Source organism: Aquila chrysaetos, chromosome 2 (genome assembly GCF_900496995.4).
Source record: "Aquila chrysaetos chrysaetos chromosome 2, bAquChr1.4, whole genome shotgun sequence".
Taxonomy (NCBI): domain Eukaryota; kingdom Metazoa; phylum Chordata; class Aves; order Accipitriformes; family Accipitridae; genus Aquila; species Aquila chrysaetos.
This window is the reverse complement of record NC_044005.1, coordinates 54888307-54911834: the sequence shown is the minus strand read 5'-3', so window position 1 is coordinate 54911834 and position 23528 is coordinate 54888307.

The following is a 23528-nucleotide window of genomic DNA, read 5'->3' as shown; positions in this document are numbered from 1 at the left end:
AGAACCCTTCCTGTTCCTGAACCCCAGTTCTTTGAAATGTTAACATGCACACCTAACTTCTGCTTTTTGAATAATTGCTCTGAATTTTCCTGATCTTTTTTATATTATTAAGTGGCATATTCTCAATGCCTGGATACAGAGGAAGGCAAGCTTCATTTACTTGCAGACTGGAACATTTACACAGCATCTCCATCACATGGGGTTTGCATCTGCAGGAAACTTTCTTGAAGAAGGCAGTGCATTAGATGTAAGAATTATCTTAATATGATATTCCCCCTGTACTATTGTTTCAGAGAGAGCAGAAAAAAGAAGTGAGGTGGCAGGAGAACAATACTTTGCTCTGGAGAACTCTGACAGCTGATACAGTGTCATCTTCAAAGCTGTCTCGAATCAAGTACCGTCAAATAGATGTTAGCATTACTACTATGAAAGAGAAATAATAATTCATTTAAATATCAGTAAAGTTTGTCTGTCAGAGCTGTAGATGGCAGTGCCATATTCTATATCAGAGTACCTTTGACGAAGTGTAGAAAAGGACTCTGATTTGTCAAGAAATAAACTTAGTTTATTTATTCACAGCTTGTTGATATAAAACTTCTAAATTCCTACTAGTAGAAAAATGGTGAAGTCTCTAAAAATCAGGAATATTTCAAGTCCAGTGAAGAGAAGTAAAGAATATATCTGATACTACTGATAGTAAGTCAAATTGTTGACATATGAGACTTCATAGGTTTCAAAGGACATTTTATGTTTTAGGAGGAGAAATCTCTGTGGATTTCTAGAACAAGGCTATTTGCTGAACATAAGTATCAATCTAGAGTGAATATGTGTATTACACCTTGTAATTTCACTGGGTAGTCTAAAGGGAAAGAGTCTACATGGAAAAAAAATATTTATACATGTCTGTTAATACTTCACCATAGTTAGAAATTGCTCTATGCTTAAGGTGCCTGCAAACATTTGCTATGTATCATAGAATCCAAAAATCTGTGAATATAAAAGGATCCTTGCAACAAGCCATCAGAAAAGCATTATCACTAAATACTTTTTCATGCCTGTTTTACGTAGCTGAACTTAGTTTGATGTAAGTGGAGTTATTCCCGATCAATGTCAGTCTAAGCAAGGTAACAATCAGGTTTTACAAATTTAAAGAGAAATTTTTTTTTCACTTTTAAATGTCATGACTGACACTACTGGTATAATGTTCAACTTTATTAAACAAACAAATAATAAATCCCACTCTGCTGTGCTTTTTTTTCTTTCCTTTTTTTTTTTTTAATGGGTGCCATACCATTTGTGGCTTAAAAAAACCCTCCTTGTATACAATAAAATCAGGACTTTTGTAGTACTGACTGAGCAGTACTATCTGAATACTTGATCTATAATGCCTGGGTTTTAACTACGCAATAGGACTGTGCCAAAGAACTTAAAGGATTTTGATCCAAAACTATTATAGTTGTCCTGGACACCTCTTTTAAATCTAGTGAAGCCAGTCAAGCAGATAAAAGGAGATAACTGGAAGTTTACTGTGAATGATCTGGTTATGAATGCAGTGTTTTTCATACATCATAGCTTATTCCAGATGCATTCCCTACAGGATACCACATGATTCAGAGTTAAAAGCTCTAATGTACATTTGATCAATTTTAGTTTGTCACTTGGAGGAAAAGCTGTCAAACTGCCATTAAACTAAGTTTCTTTTTATTCTAAAGTACAAAAAAGTAACACTTCAGATAATGTGAGTATCAGGCAAAGTGAATTTATACTGTAATAGGGAGTGATGTAAGTAAAGCACCCCAGAGTACAGGTAATTGCAATGGAACAAAATAACAAACACAGATGAATTCTGTCTTTCAGAAAAGCATTCATTTAGGTAGACAATAAAAAAGACCCCGCAGCAGCAACAATGAAAACAATTCATTTTCTTAACACACTCCTAAAGGTTTTACAAACTAATTGAGAGTTCTACGAATCGCTCTCTGGTGCTTTGGTGTTTCTCCTTTGCCTGATAGTCACACTGCTGCAGGGCCGGAGGAAGGTGAGGGTGCGGGAAGGGACAGGGTGATTCATAGATAAAGGAGTGATAAAATATATTTGACAGCAACATAAATATTAAAGGGAGATGGGACACCTGGGATTTCAGTTGTTCCACTTTCAAGACAAATTTCGTTCCATATTTTAGTCTTCCTTACTGGCGCATTCTTGGATATTATAGTTAATTTATATTTGAAAAGTAAAATACCCAATTCTTGTCAGGATCCTGAGGGCAACCCCCCCTGCCCGTCCGCCCAGGCGCTCCCCCACCTGCCCACGGCCCAGGACCCCATGTCAGCCCCTGCCCCAGTGACACCTCAGCGGGGACGCTCTCCAGCTCCCCACAGCCCTCCCCAACCATGGGCTCCGTTGACCCACGGGCTCACGTCCCATCCCGCCCTTGGCCCGTCCCCGTCCCCAGGGAGGTGCCCGATGCCCCGGTCTGGGGTTGCCCTGGTGCCCCCCCAGTTGCCCTGCTCCTGGCTGGGACGCTGGGATGGGCACTGCTGGGCAGGATCGGTCCTGCCCTGCCCTGCTGGCCCTCAGGGTTGAGGAGTCCCCAATGCTCCTGATGCCCTGACCCCAGGGGGATGCCGGCCTGTCGTGGTTTAACCCCAACCGGCAATGAGGCATCACCCAGCCCCTCGCTCACTCCTACCCCCCGGTGGGATGGGGAGGAGAATCAGGAAAAAAAAGAAGAGTAAAACTCATTGAGATAAGAACAGTTTAATAATTGAAATAAAATATTATAGTGACAGTGATAGTGACAGTGATAGCGACAGTGATAGTGGTAGTGGTAGTAATAGTAAGTAATAGCAATAGCAATAGCAATAGCAATAGCAATAGTAATGAAAAGGGAGAGAGATAACACCCAAGAAAAGACAAGTGACGCACAATGCAATTGCTCACCACCCACTGACCGATGCCCGAGCAGCGATCCGCCCCCCCGGCCAACTCCCCCCAGTTTATATACGGAGCGTGACGTCCGATGGTATGGGATATCCCTTTGGCTAGTTTGGGTCAGCGGTCCTGGCCATGCTCCCTCCCAGCTTCTTGTGCACCTGCTTGCTGGCAGAGCATGGGAAACTGAAAAATCCTTGACTTAGGGTATGCACTACTTAGCAGCAACTAAAACATCAGTGTGTTATCAACATTATTCTCATACTAAATCCAAAATACAGCATTGTACCAGCAACTAGGAAGAAAATTAACTCTGTCCCAGCCGAAAGCAGGACACAGCCCTTGCTGAGCTCTGACAGTTCTCATGGTAGGGCATCATGATTTCTCCATGTCTGAAATAAATACAGTTAATTTTCAGTAAGTCCTGATTTTATATACAACTGGTTACCTCAGATGTTATTAACTGACTAGGTGTTTTGTGAACTATAAATTTGTTAAAATCTAACCTGGCCTGACCTTGGTTTGCATGGCGAAACTGAGAAAAGTTTTCTAGTGCATAAAGTGGTTGGCCCATGGTGGGACATGGTCAGAAACAGCTCAGACATCTGACCAAAGATCAGTCAGGGCAGGGAAGGCAGCGATCCGGCAGGTCAATCCCCTGGGCAGCACCGTGGAGGAAAACTTGTTTGTCCTTCAAGTTACAGCCAAGCTGGAGACATGGGGACTGGGAAAGTGGACAATAAGATGGGTGGGAAACTGAGTTGGCTGTCATGGTCAAAGGGTAATGACCAGCGGTACAAAGTCCAGCTGGTGGCTGGTGACTCCTCAGGGGTCAATCATGGGGCCACTCCTGCTTCATGTCTTTATTAATGCCATGTGTGATGGGATGGAGGGTCAGCAAGTTTGGGGATGCTACCAGACTGCAGGACAGGGCTCCTATTCAGAGGGACCTGCACAAGCTGGAAAAAGTGAAGTGACTTGAACCTCAGGAAATTTAGCAAAGGCAGACTTCTGTACCTGGGATCCTGTGCAGCAAAACAGCCCAGCTAGAAAGCAACTTTACAGCAAAGGACCAGGTACTTCTGATTAACAACAAATTAAACATGATTAGCAAGGCACTCTTACATCAAAAAAAAGCCAGTCATGTCCTGGGATGTATTAGCAAGACTGGAGCCCACAGGGTGAGAGAAGGGATTCTTCCCCTTTAATTGGCACTTGAGAGACTGCATCTGTAGTAGTGTCTAGTTTTGCGTCCTCAGTACAAGAAAAAGATTGACAAACTGGGACAAGTCCAGAGGAAGAGTAACAAAATGGTTGGGCAACTGGAACACATGACATAAAGCGCAGGCTGAGAGACAGTTTATTCCTCCAGTAAAGGCAGAGGTTAAGGGGAGATCTCATGGTGGTCTATAATCACCTGATCAGAAGAGACAAAAATGAAGGCTATAGATCCTCCCAGGTGCACAGCAGAAAGGCAAAATGCAAGGGATACAAACTGCAATATGGGAAATTCTGACTTGATATAAGGAAAAAAAACCACTGTGACAGTGGTCAAACACTGGAACAGGTTGCCTGGAGGGGTTACAAAATTTCCTCCTTGAAGATTTTTAAAAGCCAACTGGACACTGCCCTGAGTAATCTGATCTAACTGGATCTGCTTTGAGCAGGGAGGTTGCATGAGATAATAAGAGGCCCTTTCCATCTTACATGCTTCCATGGTTTCGTGATCGATCTTAGTTTACCAGCTGCACTGATGGGAAGCAGCAATCTCTGAGATAATGTAAGGCTTGGTGGATTTATTTTTAATGCCTCACTGTCATTAACAGAAATATCAATGATTCATTCGTTACATGACTCTGTCGCCAAGCCGAGCAGCTCTGGTGCCAGCAGGAGAGATAAAAGAAGCCCTTAGGGAGTGCTAGCAACCAGGAGCACCGCCAGCAGGACATAGCATGTCAGCAAGGGCATGGCACGGCAGTTTGCATGGAAGGGCATGCAGGAAGGGTGCTGTAGCTCTGCCAGCAAGATCAGGGAGCAATGGTATCCACCAGGCAGAAAGCCACTGCCTCTCTAAGGTCTGCACCTACTATGATGGACGCAGCTGCCCAGACAGAGCTCCGGCGTGAACACGCTGTCAGCCCGGTGTCAGGCTGCGGGCCGTGCCCTGCTCTTACACCAGTACGGGACAACAGTCACGAGTACACCTGTGGGAGGTACACCCAGGTAGAGGAATTCCTCTGCTTAATGGCAGTGCTTCGGGAGGACATGAGTAGGTTGAGGAGCATCAGGAAGTCTGAGAGAGAGACAGACTACTGGAATCGCACCGTGCCTTCCCTGGGACAGGCCCAACAGGCAGACAGGACTCGTGATACGGAGGATTCCCTGTCCTCTCTCCGCCTGGCTGAACGCGTTGACTTAAGGGATAGGGGGCAATGGCCACAAGTTCCTGCCCGGCACAGCGGGCACGTCTCCTCTGTGACTGCCCCACCTTCCCAGGTGCCCTTGGGTAATACGTATGAGGCTCTGCAAGTGGAACCGAACAATAACGAGGACGAGGGTTCATCTAGCTTGGAGGTGTCGCCGAGGCTAAGTCAGCCTATGCCCTGTGTCAAAACCTCTTCCATTAAGAAAAAAAGATGGGTCATTGTCACGGGAGACTCTCTCCTGTGAGGAACAGAAGGCCCAATATGCAGACCAGACCCACCTCTTAGGGAAGTCTGCTGCCTCCCTGGGACCAGGGTTAAAGATGCGAAGAGAAAGCTTCCTACCCAGGTACCGACCTCAGATTAATATCCATTATTGATTTTTCAGGAAGGCAGTGATGAAGTGGCAACAACAATTTCAAAGGCAACCAAGAGAGACTTCAGGGCACTGGGATGACTGGTTAAGAGATCAGGAGCACAAGCAGTGTTCTCCTCTATCCTTCCAGTTGCAGGGAATTATGAGGGAAGAGCCAGCAGATCAATACCTGGCTCCAAGCCTGGTGTCACCAGCAGAATTTTGTTTTTTTTCACCATGGATAGGTCTACATGACACCAGGCCTGCTGGTGACAGACAGGGTATACCTGTCTCAAAGGAAGAAAAGGATATTTGTGCAGGAGTTAGTAGGGCTCATTGAAAGAGCTTTAAGCTAGATTTGAAGGGGGAAATGGATAAAACCAGTATCGCTAAAGATAAGCTTGGGGGGTGGCACGCCAGTGTTTGAGGGACACTGTGCTAGCAAGGTCCTTCGGTCTGCCATCTCAGTGGAAGTAGGGGATGGAGATCCATGCGGCAGCAAAGACACAGGAATTATTGATGTGTTACAAACCACAGAAGCGCCTGAGAATGGTTATGTAGGAATTAGGGCCTTTCCCCCCAAAAAGGCGGCAGGATCAATAGCCCAACTGAAGTGCATCTACACCAATGCACGCAGCACGGGCAACAAACAGGAGGAGCTGGAAGCCATTGTCCAGCAGGAAATCTATGATATAGTTGCCATCATGGAAACACGGTGGGATGACTCGCATGACTGGAGTGCTGCGATGGATGGCATGATGGATGGCTATAAATTCTTCAGAAGGGATTGTCAAGGAAGGAGAGGTGGTGGGGTAGCCCTGTATGTTAGGGAGCGTTTTGACTGTCTAGAGCTTGATGATGGTGATGATAGGGTTGACTGTTTATGGGTAAGGATCAGGGGGAAGGCCAACAAGGCAGATATCATGGTAGGAGTCTGTTATAGACCACCCAACCAGGATGAAGAGGCAGATGAAATACTGAATAAGCAGCTGGGAGAAGTCTCACAATCGCTAGCCCTTTTTCTCATGGGGGACTTCAACTTACCAGATGTCTGGTGGAAATACAATACAGCAGAGAGGAAACAGTCTAGGAGGTTCCTAGAGTGTGTGGATGATAACTTCCTGACACAGCTGGTAAGTGAGCCAACTAGGGAAGGCACCCCGCTGGACCCGTTGTTTGTGAACAAAGACTTGTGGTTGATGTGATGGTTGGAGGCCGTCTTGGGCATAGCGATCACAAAAGGATGGGTTTTGATTCTCAGAGAAGTGAGGAGGGGGACCAGCAAAACTGCTGCCTTCGACTTCCAGAGGGCAGACTTTGGCCTGTTTAGGAGCCTGGTTGATTTGGGAGGCAGCCCTGAAGGGCAAAGGAGTCCAAGAAGGCTTGACATTCTTCAAGAAGGAAATCTTAAAGGCACAGGAGCAGGCCATCTCCATGTGTTGAAAGATGAGCCAGCAGGGAAGAAGACAGGCCTGGCTGAACAGAGAGCTTTGGCTGGAATTCAAGAAAAAAAAGAGAGATTATGACCTTTGAAAGAAGGGGCAGGCAACTCAGGAGGCCTACAAGGATGTTGTGAGGTTATGTAGGGAGAAAATTAGAAGGGCCAAAGCCCAACTAGAACTTAATCTGGCTACTGCCATAGAAGATAATAAAAAATGTTTCTATAAATACATTAGTAACAAAAGGAGGGCTATGGAGAATCTCCATCCTGTATTGGATGTGGGGGGGGAAACATAGTGAGAAAAGCTGAGGAAAAGGCTGAGGTACTTAATGCCTTCTTTGCCTCAGTCTTTAATAGTTGTTCTTGGGTTACCCAGCCCCCAGAGCTGGAAGACAGGAACAGGGAGGAGAATGGAGCCCCCATAATCAAAGGGGAAATGGTTAGCGACCTGCTACACCACTTAGACAAACACAAGTCTATGGGGCCGAATGGGATCCACCCAAAGGTACTGAGGGAGCTGGCAGAAGTGCTCACCAAGCCACTTTCAATCATTTATCATCAGTCCTGGGTAACCATGCAGGTCCCAGTTGACTGGACGTTAGCAAGTGTGATGCCCATCTACAAGCAGGGCTAGAAGGAGAATCTAGGGATCTATAGGCCTGTCAGTCTGACCTCGGTGCCAGGGAAGGTTATGGAGAAGATCATCCTGAGTGCCATCATACAGCATGTACAGGACAAGCAGGTGATCAGGCCCAGTCAGCATGGGTTTATGAAAGGCAGGTCCTGCTTGACTAACCTGATCTGCTTCTACGACAAGGTGACCCACTTAGTGGATGAGGGAAAGGCTGTGGATGTTGTCTACCTAGACTTTAGTCAAGTCTTTGACACCATTTCCCACAGCATTCTCCTGGAGAAACTGGCTTCATCAATGATCTGGACAAGGGGATCGAGTGCACCCTCAGCAAGTTTGTAGACAACAAGTTGGGTGGGAATGTTGATCTGCTGGAGGGTAGGAAGTCTCTACAGAGGGATCTGGACAGGCTGGATCGATGGGCTGAGGCCAATTGTATGAGGTTCAACAAGGCCGAGTGCCGGGTCCTGCCTTGGGTCACAACAACCCCACGCAGCGCTACAGGCTTGGGGAAGAGCGGCTGGAAAGCTGCCCGGCAGAGAAAGACCTGGGGGTGCTGGTCGACAGCCGGCTGAACGTGAGCCAGCAGTGTGCCCAGGTGGCCAAGAAGGCCAACGGCATCCTGGCCTGTATCAGAAATAGCGTGGCCAGCAGGAGCAGGGAGGTGATTGTTCCCCTGTACTCGGCACTGGTGAGGCCGCACCTCGAGTCCTGTGTTCAGTTTTGGGCCCCTCACTACAGGAAAGACCTTGAGGTGCTGGAGCACATCCAAAGAAGGGCAACGAAGCCGGTGAAGGGTCTAGAGCACAAGACTTATGAGGAGCGGCTGAGGGAACTGGGGCTGTTTAGTCTGGAGACGAGGAGGCTGAGGGGAGACCTGATCGCTCTCTACACAACTACCTGAAAGGAGGTTGTACCGGGGTGGGTATCAGTCTCCTCTCCCAAGTAACAAGTGATAGGACATGAGGAAATGGCCTCAGTTTGTGGCAGGGGAGGTTTAGATTGGATATTAGGAAAAATTTCTTCACTGAAAAGGTTGTCAAGCATTGGAACAGGCTGCCCAGGTAAGTAGTTGAGTCACCATCCCTGGAAGTGTTTAAAAGACATGTAGATGTGGTGCTTAGGGAACACGGTTTAGTGGTGGACTTGGTATTGCTAAGTTAACGGTTGGACGACATGATCTTAAAGGTCTTTTCCAACCTAAATGATTCTATATGATTCAATGGGTTGCAGCCAGCGCAATGTCACATCATTGCTCTTGGGCTTTAAAGATTAAGTAGGAGGTATATAACAAGAGGGCAATTGTTTGCTTCACAAAGTCACTTCAGCTACATTTAACATAAATATAACACTGTCTGGCTAGACTCCTCTGTTATGGGGGATTTAAAGAATTGCTTTTGATATTAAGTAGAAGATCAACCCAAAGACAATTCTGGAGACCTGCTTTTTTCAGAAGTAACAAAACAAGAAAAATCAGTGTTCTGATTCTTTAAAATAATTTTGTGCTTGCAAAATACTAAGTGTGGGAAAAGGGCTAACAGCACGTTTAAACACTCTTTTTAATAGCCATAGTGTTGGAAAGAAGGCTTCTGTGTACCACATGCCCTGCAGCATGGCAGAAAACTTTACCCTGCACTAGCCAGAGTCACTGCAGGAGAAGGGTGGAAAGAGAAGAGAAACAGATAAAGGTGAGAATTTACAGCTTCCTTTGTCAGCTCTAGTAAATCTGTCGTTGGTAAGTGAGAAGGAGCATGGATTTTTTTACTGAATAGTAAAACCTCAGAAGACTAAGAAACTACAATCACAAGGTAGAACAAGGTGGAGAAGAAGGTTTCTGGGTCATCAAGTCCACTCTTTTCTATCAGGAACAATCTCACATAATTCCTGTCAGAAATGTAAGCAGTTTGAAAAGGTTTTAAAGACTACCCCTTTCAAGCTTGACTTCATCCCAACCGGTCTCATAGTTTGACTTTGTCCTTCTTCAGTGTTTTTCTAGGCAGAGCCCGAGATTTTGCTGTGTGGATTTCTGAGTAAATATACACTTCAACACTGGGTTTAGTATCATTAAATGTGTTTCATTTGTGATCAAAGCTAAACTTCAAATGATGTTCAGCTTATTCATCAGTTGAGGCAATTCATGAGCAGAAAAACTCTTCCTTTCATTACTTAGTTTTGCTTTAAAGATAAATTCTGATTTTTCTTTTAAATTAACCAAAACCAGCAACTATAATCCTGCAAAGGCAATGCTACTAAGGCAGCAGAGTTCCATGATTTCTCCAAGTGCTGGTTGGAGTGACTGTATCAGTCCTTTAATATAACTGATTTCCAACCAGCTAATTGCCAATGAAAAATCTAGCTATTTACAATGTTTGTGTCTATTTGTCACTTTATCCAGCAAAGTTCTGTAATTGCCTGCTTTTGTTTAGCCACAGTGGGTTCACCCCAGCCTCTGAAGAGGGATGGTGCCACTACAGTGAAACTAATCTGAAGCACTGAGTTGACATGAAGCTCATGCAGGTTCTAGCCTATTACATGTCAGAACAGTAATTTTCTTCCCTTGATGCTTTAAATCTAATGTTTCCACACAACAGTTTTACCAGCAGCAACTTATGAAGCTCAATGTCTCTATATTTAACGTTCCTAAAAAAGGAAGGATTATAAGGGAGACTAGAAGGGGCGAGAAAAAGGCAGAGAGAACCTGGAAAAAAATAAAACACAAAACAAAAAAAAAAACAACCAAAAAAAAACAAAACCAAAAAAACAAAACAAAACCCAAAAAACCAACAACATACTCAGTTGGGTGGAACATGCATTGAGACTACTTAAAATGAATATATGGAAAGGGAATTGTCAGAAGAAATGTTGAAAATCCCTTTAGTCCTGACTCAGAAAAGTCTGTGAAAATCTTTAAGCAGCCTGATAGTGTCATTATCCTCAATTTTGCCTGAAGTTAAGCATACCATTAAGTGTTTTACTGAACTGGACCTTTTGAGTTGTTATTGTAATTTGCTTATACACATTTATTGTTTGTATTTAGTTATATAAGTCTCCATGTGTTTTGTTGACACAAAACATACAGTATTACTGAAAATTCCCCACACAAGAGCCTTTGTTTCAATATTTTGTTATATTGCATATCAACAAGAATATACTTTCTGTGAAGGCTCAGCTGGGAAAACTTCCAGTTTGCTAGTTTGGGCCCATAAATATACTAAACACATGGTTTTGAGGGAATAGAATGGTTCCAGAGGGCATGATCAAACTTCTTTTCCACACAAAGGAACATATGTGCTTGACCTTTCTCAGTAGAAACTTGAAGAAAGCTGTTTAGCCTGGACACTGAGTTTTTTAATAGGTGTTATGACATTTTCTAAAGGTGTATTGCATCTTAAGTTAACTTTTTGGTCTCATAGATTAAACAAAAAATAATAATAAAAAAGGTTGTATTTATAATGTAAATGCATGCATGACCACTATCCAGTTATACACTGACCTACACTATCAACTGAAGGACTAAACAATGCTGGTGGCTGAACAGAAAGTTGAATTACTGAGCTATTGGCTATTTGTAGTCTTGCAGAGAATGGACCCCCCCCCCAGGTCCCCCCGCCCCCCCCTTATTTTTCCTCCAGCACAAACTTTAGAAAAGTGCCAAGATTTTTTATTTTAAGAATAAGAAGAAATGTTGTGACTATAAATCTTGAGCTGGTGCATTTTTCTTTGATCCTAGAATACTGTTCCAGACTTTGGAGCCCTAGCAAAAACATAAGCCTTTCTTTTAAACTCATTTTAATAGTCCTGTACCTTTAATATTTTTTTCCTGCTCAAAATGTTGATGTCATAGAAATTCACTTAGGGAAGATTTGCAACAAGATTCTGAGGGTGGTGAAAAAAATAATTCCCTATGGAAAGATACCATGAAGAAAGAGATTAGATTTGAAGATCAGGCTACTGTAGATCAGTAATTAGCTACTTCTGTATTTACAAAAGAATAGGTGTGTAGTGATTTGTATGTGCACACTCTCTTCATGTTGATGGAGTTGGTTTAAGGAAAGGGATGGTGTTGACCATCTTCCATTATTCAGTAATATTTTCGGCAAATTTATCTGTAACCTTCATAAGAAAGAAAATAACAAATTGTCTTTTCAGAGCAAAGGGCAAACTTATTTCCAGAAGAGATGGCATTTCTTTGCACAGAACTATTTCTGCTAACTGAACCATAAGCTGGGTCCCAGTATTCATTTCTTTGCAGTCAATGATTGAATAGTTTCAAGCTGATTTCAAGAATATTACTACCTGATAAATACAAGAATCTAAAACTTCCTTTTGTTTTGACGTTAGAGAGAATTACAGCAACTCAGCCACAACTTCTTCATTTCTCCAGTGATCCTTATGAATCGTGAGTACCTGGGGTCTAGGAATACTGGGGCAATTGTAAAGGACATGAGCCCAAACAGTGAGACAGCGAGCCCTATAGACAGGAAAATAAACCTGCTGCAGAGATCCATTTTCAGCATAGGCTTTTCTTCTCACATTCTTCATTTCATTCTACTGAGGCTGAAAATAATTTGACTGCTTTAGGAGGCAATGAAAAGATGTCAACACCATTTGCAGAAAACTTCTAGTGACTTTGTTCTGTTCTAGGTCTAAGGAATTTTCTGCGCTAAGTATTAGAAAAGTTGGCTTTGTGCACTATAACAGCTAAACTGCACTTCGCTTGCCTGAATGGTAGAAGAAGTAGTGCAAGATACTCTCTTAACCCTATTCAACAAAGAATAAGTCCTCAAAAGTGAATTGCCTAGTGATGCTACTCAGCTAATTGAGATCAGGTTTTTCTCTCCTGGAAAATAACCGCTGAAGTTCCTCTTTTGCCATATATTTGCATCAATAATTTAAAGTGGTACATAACTGCTGAAGGCACAGTAAATTATCTTGTAGAGTACTTGTACTTTTCATTGCAGGTTTCTATTAAGCTACCAAAGAAACACTGGGATCAATCAGTGCCCTCTAACTCACGTGCTATAGGTTTTCCCTGAGTTAATTTGTTTGAGGGAGAACACAGATTTTTTTTTTAAATGTCCAGTTTGGACAGGAAAACATCTAGTTAAGGGGACCCTCCCACGTGCTTGGTTGAGTGATGCTTGGACTGATTAACTTTCCTGTTACTAGTATGTATCCTATTTTTTGATATAATATGTCTAAATTTTTTTTTTTCCACCTATAGCTATTGGTTGGAACTTAGGCATTTGTCAATCTGACTAAATAGCCCTCTTTTATCAATTTCCAGTTTTTCATGCAGCTACTAATAAATCCCTTGGTCTTCTTTTTATCAAGCTAAACAGCTTTGAGCTCCTGGAGAGAATTACTATTAGGGTTATTACACAATACTTAAGTCATTCCATACATCTTCTCTGTATCCTTCAATTTATCAACATTGTTTGGGAACTGTGGACACCAGAACAAATTGCATCACTAGGCAATTCATTTGCATTGCTACCAAGAACAAAGGGAATATGATCTTTCTGACCCAATATAAGATTTTATTATATTTATGCAGCAGAGGAATGCATTGCTTCTTTTGAAGTAGGAGCTTATGTTCAGCTTATCACCCATTATGCACTTCTAATCCTTTTCAAGATTTTTGCATTTTTACAATCTTTGTGGCATCTACAAACAACATTAATAATGATTTTTTGTTTTCTTTCAAAGCACTGGTAAAAATATTGCATAGAATACAGCCAAGATCTCAGCCTTGCAGAACCCAGTAGAATATTCACTCTCTAAAAAGATTCCCATTTATAGTTGCATCTTGAAACCTATCAGTCAATCAAGTTTTAATCTAGTTAATGTCTACAATTCTCATTTGCTGTTGGCTGAGCCTTATTTTTAATAACCCATATCTACAGAAAAGCTCAGAAACTACTTCAGCAATGAACAGTTCTATTAACCTTACATTCTTATAGTGTTATTCAGGTTCACAGAAGCCTCCTATAAAACTTTGTGGTATCTTAAAAAATAACTACTGTTATTGAAAACACTGTTATTAAACCAGTATAGTTATAAAAAAGAAACTAAATTGATTTGTCAAGGTCTATTTTCTAGAGAAGTATGATGAACAGTGGTGGTTTTATTATTAATACCATTCTGTACTAGCAATTGTATTATTGCTCTTGGGTCATTCTGACAGTCCTTTGAATACTTAGCTCATGCCAATTGCTTATCTGAACTCCTAGCAAACAACAGCCAAACAATAGATCTCAGAATTTGCCACATTGTCCTAATACTTATGGAAATTCAACATAAAAGATAGAAGAATCTCATAAATTTTAAAATTCTAGGAAATAAACTATATAGATCCACTGATGTACTTTAGGCATTTCTGTTCACTACTATACTGCTTTCCTGTTCAAATGGAAAGTATTGTATTTTGAAAGCATTTATCTTATTATGAAAATATTTTATTGTTTCCCAAAATCACAATACTTATTGGGAGAAAACACTTATTGGATAATTTCTGTTGGTTATTTTTACTAGTTCTACCACCTTATCCTGTAAAAGCCAGTCCTATTTTTAGGATTATTTAAATTCTTCATACACAAAACCTCCTATTATTTTGTAGTTGGCTGCCAAGTTATTTCTCCTTTTTGCTTCCCTTATAATTTTCTACAGTTCCAAGCACCTAATCTATATGAATTATGAGACCCTTTTTGTTCTTTCATTTCTTAATTTTCTTTTGCACTATTATTTTTATATGCATACTTTTACCTTCCTTCTAGACAATGTCACTGGGTTATTTTACCTAATATGGTTCTCTTTCTCTGAACAATCATAGTTTTCTTTAAGTGGTCTTAGAGAGTTTCCAATTTTCATTTACATTTTTTGGCTTGATTCTTCTTCTTCCAGTTGATCCAACTCAGAATTTCCTTCTGCTTCCCAAAATTACAGAATTGAATCTCACTTTCATTTTTCAACAATTTCAGGTGGTGTAGTTTTATCACATCAAAACATTAGGAAGATCAATGTTTTCCACCCTTTTCTGAAAGTGGTACTATCATAACTGGACAGTTAACAGTAGACGTTCAAAATAAGATCATTAGCCCTAAAAGTTAGTGAAGGAAAACTAGAAATCAGATTGTGAGGAAGAAATATACTTTCACTATGTGTCCCTTCAAAATCTAGTTTATTCTTAGTTCCAGTTCTGATGCATAGTATTTATTCAACAGGAAACCATGAACTGAAGTCCTACTGTGAACCACAAAGGTGGCTTCTGCAGGTTCTGGAGGTTAGTGGTCAGTTAACGCAGAATATGCTTAGAGAGATTTCCATGTAAGTGAACTTTTTATGAGTTAGTGAAACATGAAGCTACTTTACCTTGGGTCATCCATAGCTGCAAAAATATATTGCCTCTCGTTTTAGTAGAGAGGCTTCTGGAGTGATTTTTCACTCACCTCACATTTTCATTCAGTTTTTGCAAGCTCTGGATATCTCCTCAAGAGCTTTGGTATTTCTTCCATACAGTTAATATTGAACTAACTAAAACATTATGGATAATCTCTTCCTATGCCTTGCTTTATTAGCTCCTGAAGTCTCATTCCAACCTTGCATAGCCTGCTAGATTCATTTCCGAAACTGTCAAGAGTTTTGGGGATGTGTTAGTAGCTGGTAATCAATGAGCTAAATCTTCTTAACCACATGGCAGATTTTATTTAGTGGCTTATCAGACTAGCCAAATATTCAAATGAAGGTTTCTTGCTTCCTTGAACTGAGGCTTTCAACTGAGAAAAATAACTTTGCACAAGCACAAAGATGTTTTCAACTACAGTTCAAGTATGTATACATGTGCACTGGGGAGATACTTGATTTTACTTGGAAGCATCTTTTAATATTTTTGAGATGGTAAGCTAGGGAATCAATCACGAAAGAAAGACAGAATTACTTTGACCTTTCAAAGCATCTTAACTGCCTACAAACAAGGGCCCCAGTTCCCATGGTGTTATGGTATGTAACTGAAGCAGCCGAGTAAGCTATCCCAATTTTGTCACAGTATTTGGAGCAGAAGCAAAGACAAAAGATTACATTTTCCAAAATTCTGAAAAAAATATTAAGTAATTTACAAAGAAAAATAAAATAAAATAAATCAGTAGTGTGACTACAATGCTGGCTGTCACTTATGTGAGAAGGCGAACATGTAAAGATGACTGGAGATCAGAAGATGCCAGATACCATGAGGGGCAATGTCATTGCTCTCTACAGCTTCCTGAGGAGGGGAAGTGGAGAGGGAGGTGCCGGTCTCTTTACCCTGGTATGCAGTGATCGGATGCGTGGGAATGGTTCAAAACTATGCCAGGGGAGATTTAGACTGGACATTAGGAAACATTTCTTTACCAAGAGGGTGGTCAAACACTGGAACAGGCTTCCTAGAGAGGTGGTCGATGCCCCAAGCCTGTCAGTGTTTAAGAGGCATTTGGCCAATGCCCTTAAGAACATGCTTTAACTTTTGGTCAGCCCTGAGGTGGTCAGGCAGTTGGACTAGATGATCGTTGTAGGTCCCTTCCAACTGAAATTCTATTCTATTCTATTCTATTCTATTCTATTCTATTCTATTCTAATTTCAACTCATCCGTCTAAGACACATATCTTAGGAAGTATAAACTGCCCTCCAATAGTGCTGCTGTCTCATACTCCCTTGATTACAAAAGGGCAGGCAGACAACTAGAGTAGTCTGGGTATTTCAGTTTTACACACCTCACATCATGACAAATAAATCCAAAGCTATATGTGCAAACTGAAGAATGTATCTTTTCTAGTTCTTATTATCACTTACTTCTGTTGTTTTCTTTTTCTTTTTGCAATAGCAAGAACAAGAAATGAAGAAATGAAGGGAAGAGGAAAATTTGTTTGTAAGAATTCTGTATTAGATTCTTTATGGGGAATTTTAAACAACAAAAAAAGTTAGGAAGGACATGCTTCTGTTACAGTGAGTTTAACCCTTTGTTCATACTTCAGGGACTTAAGGGAAAATGTTCTGTTCTATTCTATTCTATTCCATTCTACTCTATTCCATCATTTTGATTCCAAGCATTTGAGAGAAATGAAATCAAAACATTTTTCTTTTTAAATAGTAAATATCTAAGGTGAAAAGTGATTTTACCTTTAAAGTAAATCAATTCAGCAACAAAGCTAGCAATTTGTTTTCCATTTACAGCTGCTTAATGATTAACTTCCACATTACATTCTACTTTTTGTCAGAATACAGAAGCCAAATAAGTCCATGTGATAACACTGGTGTTAGGGAAAGTTCGGGGTGCAATGGTGGTACTGTCATTTGTTAGAGCATGTTAGAGACACAGAAAACTCTTTCCTATATTCAGGAGTCTGTATCCAAAGACCGCATACGGGTATGTAAGAATAGGATGAACTGATGCAGTCAATGATTTATAGTTGTTTGCTATCTGCAAAAATGACCTTGTTAAAAAGAAGTGAAGTAATTAAATGAAACTGTTATCTTTTCAGTTGAATCTCAATACCAAAGCTGACTCTAAAAATTTATAAACGTTTTAAGAAAACAGATGGTCTACTTCTGTAAATACGGCTTTGAAGAACAAAGTTGGGAAAAGAAGTAAACTAGACTTTTCCACTGATTTTACTTTAGTAAAGCTTTGAAAGAAAGGCTGTATTCCAGTATTTTGGGAATGCTATCATAACAAATGTTAGTTTGTTTTACTTTCACTAGCTTTTATCTTATCTTTCATACATTTTTGTGTCTCCAAATACAATACTTTCACACAATTAAGAAGAATTGAACAGTTATATTAACAGGAGTTAAAACAACTGCTAAATATAGGAAGAAAATCTTAAGTTACCTGTGAGAATACACAGAAAAAACTTTAGAGAAATATTTTCAGTTCTTCTTCCATCTATTATATCTCAGAGGGGGAAAAAGCCGTATAACACAGTAGCCCTTAAAACCTGGATGACATATCCAGAGAAAAAAAAGAATAAAAATGTTTTTATTTTACATACCCATGCATTTCCTATTACTGCTTATGGAAGCTGAGCAGATTTAGCAGCCTGAGTACATACCTTTGGTATGATTTTCTCCTGGAGGTAATTGAAGGAGACCTATTTGCTTCTTTGGCATTTGTTGAGGTCATAGATTTGCGTACTGGCCTCTCATCTAAAGAAGTATTTTTCCTTCCACATGCAAAGGACCCTCAAAGCATTCCTCTTTGTCACTTAGCAGAAGTCAGGACCAGCCTGAACCTGATGAGGGGCTAAAGGCATGAGTGGTACCTGGACAGACAGCAGCTAGGACACTGGTGGCATGGCTATCAACGGACAAGAGCACAGGTGAGGAGTTGATTTGGACGGAAGGCATCAGAGTTCCGACACATGCAGATGCCCTCACGCAGCGCTGCCAAGGCTGTTGATACAGAGGTCATCTGCAGGGAACAACAGGGAGCATCACCTCTTCCGAGGGACACTGAGTAGCCACGGCTGTTACATACAAAGATTTGGTGTAGGTAGCAGTGCATTTGAAATCAGCGCTGCTAATCTGCATGTCCTCAGCCAAGCCACAAAAGGGTGGGCACGTTAATGGGGTTTTTTTATCATAGACTTGACAACACTGAACTTGCCTTCTACAGATTGGCAGAGGTTTGCCACGGCCATTTGCCTTAATGCAAAAGCTACTTGCTCTGGGACAAGGTTCAGGGCTTGGATGTAAGCAACTGCCTTTCAAGTACACGTTTCTAGCACTGTTCATACCTGGAGTCATGACCTGTTGCTGAACCTCTGGAGGGCAGTGCGGTTTCTGGGGCCGGTAATGCACGTGCAGAATGAGTTTGAGAAAGCAAAAATAAATGCTTGCCTCTAGCATTGTAATTGTGTTCTTCTGTCACTGCACCTCTGAGCCACCTGCTTAGAGCTGGGTTTTCTGGGGTGATATCTTCATGGCCTTGTCACTGCCGGTGGAGTTTTTTCTGGAGACTCCCTGAGGCCTCCATAGAAGTTCATGCTCCTACTCGTACTTCAGGGTTCGCTGATTTGCTTGGCTTTCCGTGCTAGTGCAGTGACATCAGTGCAGAAGCTGAAGGCTGTCAGTAGGCAGGGCAGGTATACAGGGGACCTGGGTGGGCTGTGCTGTGGGCATGAAGTTGTTAGACGGGGATGATCTCACCGGGACTGTCCTCAGGAACGTACGAAGAGCACAGGGGCCGCAATGCCCGCTTGTAATTTGCTGCCTGAATCCATCCTTCTGTGTACGTCTTTGTCCACTTCACTTTGCTCACCTGCATTTACCTTCCTTAATCCAGTGTTGTTGTCAGATTGCCGAGAATCGCCATTTCACGTTCATTTCCAATGGTGAGGGACAGGATTTTCCAGGAGTAGTTTTAGTCAGAACAAGAATTTTGTACCCTGATTAGCTGTATGCCAATGACAGATATAAATCTATCCCTAAGGGACTAAGACGAGACACAGTATCTGTTTCCGAGCTTCACAATGATTGACTGCAGCCCCAATTAGGCTGAGGCATTCAGTTGTATTTTGTGTACACTCTTCAAGGGCAGCCTGAAATACCTTGTACTCTTAATTCTACCGAGTATATGGTTTAAAAAGTTTTTTAAATTGAATTGTAAATTTAATTTCTTTAATGCAGTACTATTCTTCTGTCACAGAAAGGCAAATATTTTTCAGAATGAGTTTATGTAGGGGGTTAAATTTACCTCAGACATTTAATTTTGAAGTGACCTTGTTTATGCTGGGTGAGAAGAAATATTTATTATGTGTTTGTTAAGCTACAGCTGCGTACTCAGCATTATAGGAACCTGGGCCCCTGCCTCCAAAGATTAATATAGTTTTGATTTGAATTCAGTGAAAATCTTACAATGCTTTTGGTATTAGATTAATAAATTCTGTGCAAAATTTGACCTATGAAAAAAAAGGAGCCTCATTCCACAGAAAAGGTGCTGGTTTTTCTCATACCTGTGTTTTGGTAACCTAAATGTTGTAGAAATTATCTTATAGCTTGGAAAGCAATGCCTGAGTGACACTGAAAATATTGTGTTTAAATATACAGAACAAAAAGCAATAAAAGTCTTTCAAGGGCAGTGCTGAGTTGCTTGAGCATCAGATGTGAATGTGATTAATGCTTTCTGAAATAACTTTACATAATGTACACAACTGAGGACACACATATCTTTGGTTTTTATCTTTCATTTTTATCAATGTAACTGAGTCTTTTCTTTCAAATTTCTGCTTATGACCTACTGGACATATTTTACCGTGCCATTTAGTATCACTGGTGTGGTCACTATGGCAGTTTGATTTTAATAAATTTTAAACAGGCATTGCCAGTCTGAAGGTTAGCTCTAAGGGTTATGATTTAAAGTTATCAGATTTACTCTGTATTATATCATGAAAGGAAAACAAGACATGGCCTCAAACCATGACATTTAGATGGAGGCTTCAGAAACTCAGAGACTGGAGCTTGGCAGTCTGATGTGGGGTTTTAATTCTGCCTGGTTTAACAAAAAGGTCACTTTGTAAAATTGAAATCTGAATTCACAGTCCTATTTCAATTTACCCACAACTTTTAGAAGGTTGTTCAGATTCAGGATTTTTGTAAAAAAATGTATTGTGTGTTGAGATACGTTCTTACCTTCAGTTCTCAAATAATTTTACAGTCCAGGGACATTTTTGGGGGTATAAATGAAAAAAGGTTTTAATTGTGGCAAAGTCAAAACTGCAGTTGTTCACATGGGGTATTTGTTTCCTAAATTGAAACAGAGAAAGGAGATTGACTTCTACAAGTGAAAGGCAAGCAACAGCATAAATTACGTTGGTTCAAATCCTGTCATTTAAGAGAAGGAAAAAAAGATGTAAAGCAACATAAATTAACAAGCTATTTCTTAAATTGAATCTTTCCTCTCAGCTTTACTTGTAGACACCTGCATCTAGTCAGCTGTTTCCTTGCTCTGTTGTGAAAGAGTCAGTGTTGATATTCAACATGATGATCTGTATTTATGACCTCATAAAGACAAACTAACTACATATTAGTACTGCTTCTGACTGCACTTCTTTAAGCTGAGTTTATGGAGGAATTAATCCTGCTGAGTGCACACACTGTAGTCAGATGGCATTGTTAACTTTGCCATTGATCAAAAGAGCAAAGAGAATTTCTGATCAATGTCTTGCAGCCCTCTTTTAACTGTCTGTTGGTACCTGACTTCTGGCATTTACCAGTTTTTCAAACAGCCTTTATTGCTTACCCATCTGACCACCTTACCTGACTGATTTGGAGGAGTTAATGATGTCTGTCAGATCTTAGAGGTCTGTATTTCTGAGAAGCAAAAAATGTGATTATTTGATGGGACGTTGATGAGCTAGTTTGTATATGATTTAATTGCCTCTCTCCTGACCAACCCAGTCATCAAACTGTATTGTATGTTCCATGCAAAAATTTATTCTGTAATGGTCTTCCTGCAGTCTCAGGCTCTAGACTCTACAGCATCAGATGCCAGAACAATATTCTTCCCATGGTGTTGATAAACAAGCCAGCTAGCTCATGATGAGGTATCAATCAATGCCTGATGCCTATAGTCAAAATTTTCTGTTCCTGGTGCCAGAAGTTATGTGCAAAGCTAGTCATCACTGACTTCTTATTGCTAGCTGTGGTGTCTGACACATCAGTAGCAACAAGCTATAGATGTATACAGACTGAGGCAAAATGGTTGTACTAAAGGACATTTGCCCCCTCTGGAGCTTTAGTCTTCAAGAGAGGTCTTCCAAGAAGTACATGAAATATTCATTTGTTCTTGAGTTGTCATTTGTCTATGTCCCCTTATACTTTGCTGTAGCCGAAGCACTGAGTCTACTGCTCTGTATTTTATCTCTTTGTATTTAGTCTAATACAATCACTATATTTTAAGTTAAAAGATTATCTTCTCTAGCTCTTTCTTCTGAGCAGTTGATTTGTGGAGATTAGAAACTCATTAAGCATTCATACCCCATGATGATGGGTGTAGCTTGCACAATCAAACAGACAGATTATTGGAAATGTGTATAAGGTGCAACATAAAACATATTTAGATAGCAACTGAGTGTAAATATTTCATAGCAGAAATCAGGTGCCAAGTCTGAATGCTTCCATCCAAAGAACTGACTGCATTTTTCAAATTAATGTCTCTTTAGCAGAACATAAACGATTTAAAAATAAAATCAACTTAATGCAGTCCTCCCACGTAATTCTCAGTTTACGTATCTATGCAAATTTACCCCGCTACTAAATCAGATTACTCACTTCACAGACAACAACAACATATATATTTAGAAACTTGGTGTACTAATAATATTAGATTTCAAATTATCTCTTAAGTTAACAAAAATAAACCTGGTTTTTTTTTCCCCCTTTGTAATGTGAAATAACAAAACATTTTCTAAGGAGGTCCCACAGAGGACACAGAAAAGATCACATCCCAGTCAAATTATAGTTACTTTAACCTAGTTTCTTTTTATTCTGCATTGAGACAATACTTGCTCTAATCTAAAACATAAGCATTTTTTAGTGATATTGTAATTTAGATAATTTGTGAGGGACAACTACTCTGCTATCAATTTACCCAGTAAAAATATGTAAGAGGTCTAGTATCATATATGCTATATAGAGAAGGAAGAATTAACATTAATAATAGCATTAATAATTATATTGTCATTGTTGAATATCCAACCATTCTTTCACATTACTTGATGCCTAGCCTTTAATGCAAAAAATGGTTTAAACTGCTACTTCCTTGCACAGGCATTTTGTCCTGTCTTTGGCTCCCACCCTTCATTCCCATCATTGGTTGAATTCTCTGCCTCACCCATCATCTCAGTTGAAACTTTTTTCTTCTCTTGAATTGTACTTCTTTTCTGGTAACATTTTGGTAACACCTTTCCATTTTTTTTTGGCGTCCTTTGAAATATCTCACCTACATTATCCTTCCCTGATGACTGCATTTCCTCCTTTACCCATGTTGGATTCCTACCCCAACCCAATGTATTCCCATACTCATAATAACCCTAACCTTCAAAAGCCGTTCCTTTCAAACATCCCTGGCAGCTTCTTTTCTGGTTCTTTCACCAGGGTCCTGGTGGTAGGAATATGAAGAGCCTGCTGTGGAGGGAGACCACACTGGTGAATAAACTATTCTGTGAGATGCTCCAGCAGGATAGACCCAAACTGGCGTCATCAGTGCTTTGAGAGTACTATGCGTAGGGAATCAGACTTCTCTTTACTACCTCAAGCAAAAGTGAATTTTTTCCTAAATACAAATGACAAATCTCTCTATCACAATATTTTGCAACTGTCAAACTGGTAAAATGTTTAGGTCAGAATTTTCAAAAAATGCATGTATACTTTAGTGCAAGATTTTTCAGCTAATGTATGCTTCAGCTTCTGGATTTGTATATGTAAACCCCATTTGGGTGGGTGAATTTTCTGTATATTGGTATGATCAGTTGCACCTGAAGTTGTTAGTGCTTCAGCTATTGCTCATGTGCAAAAAAGGTTCAAGTCTGAGAATTTTTCAGTATTGCCACTGAATAAGTAGGTTCCTTTACATTTCAATCTGATATTAAATGAATGTGATTTTTTTCAGCATTGGGGTTCTCAATTATTTTATTTATAGCGAGGATATTTCAACTACTGCATAAATATGTTATCACAAGGGTCATTGCAAATACACTATAGTTTCAGCATGC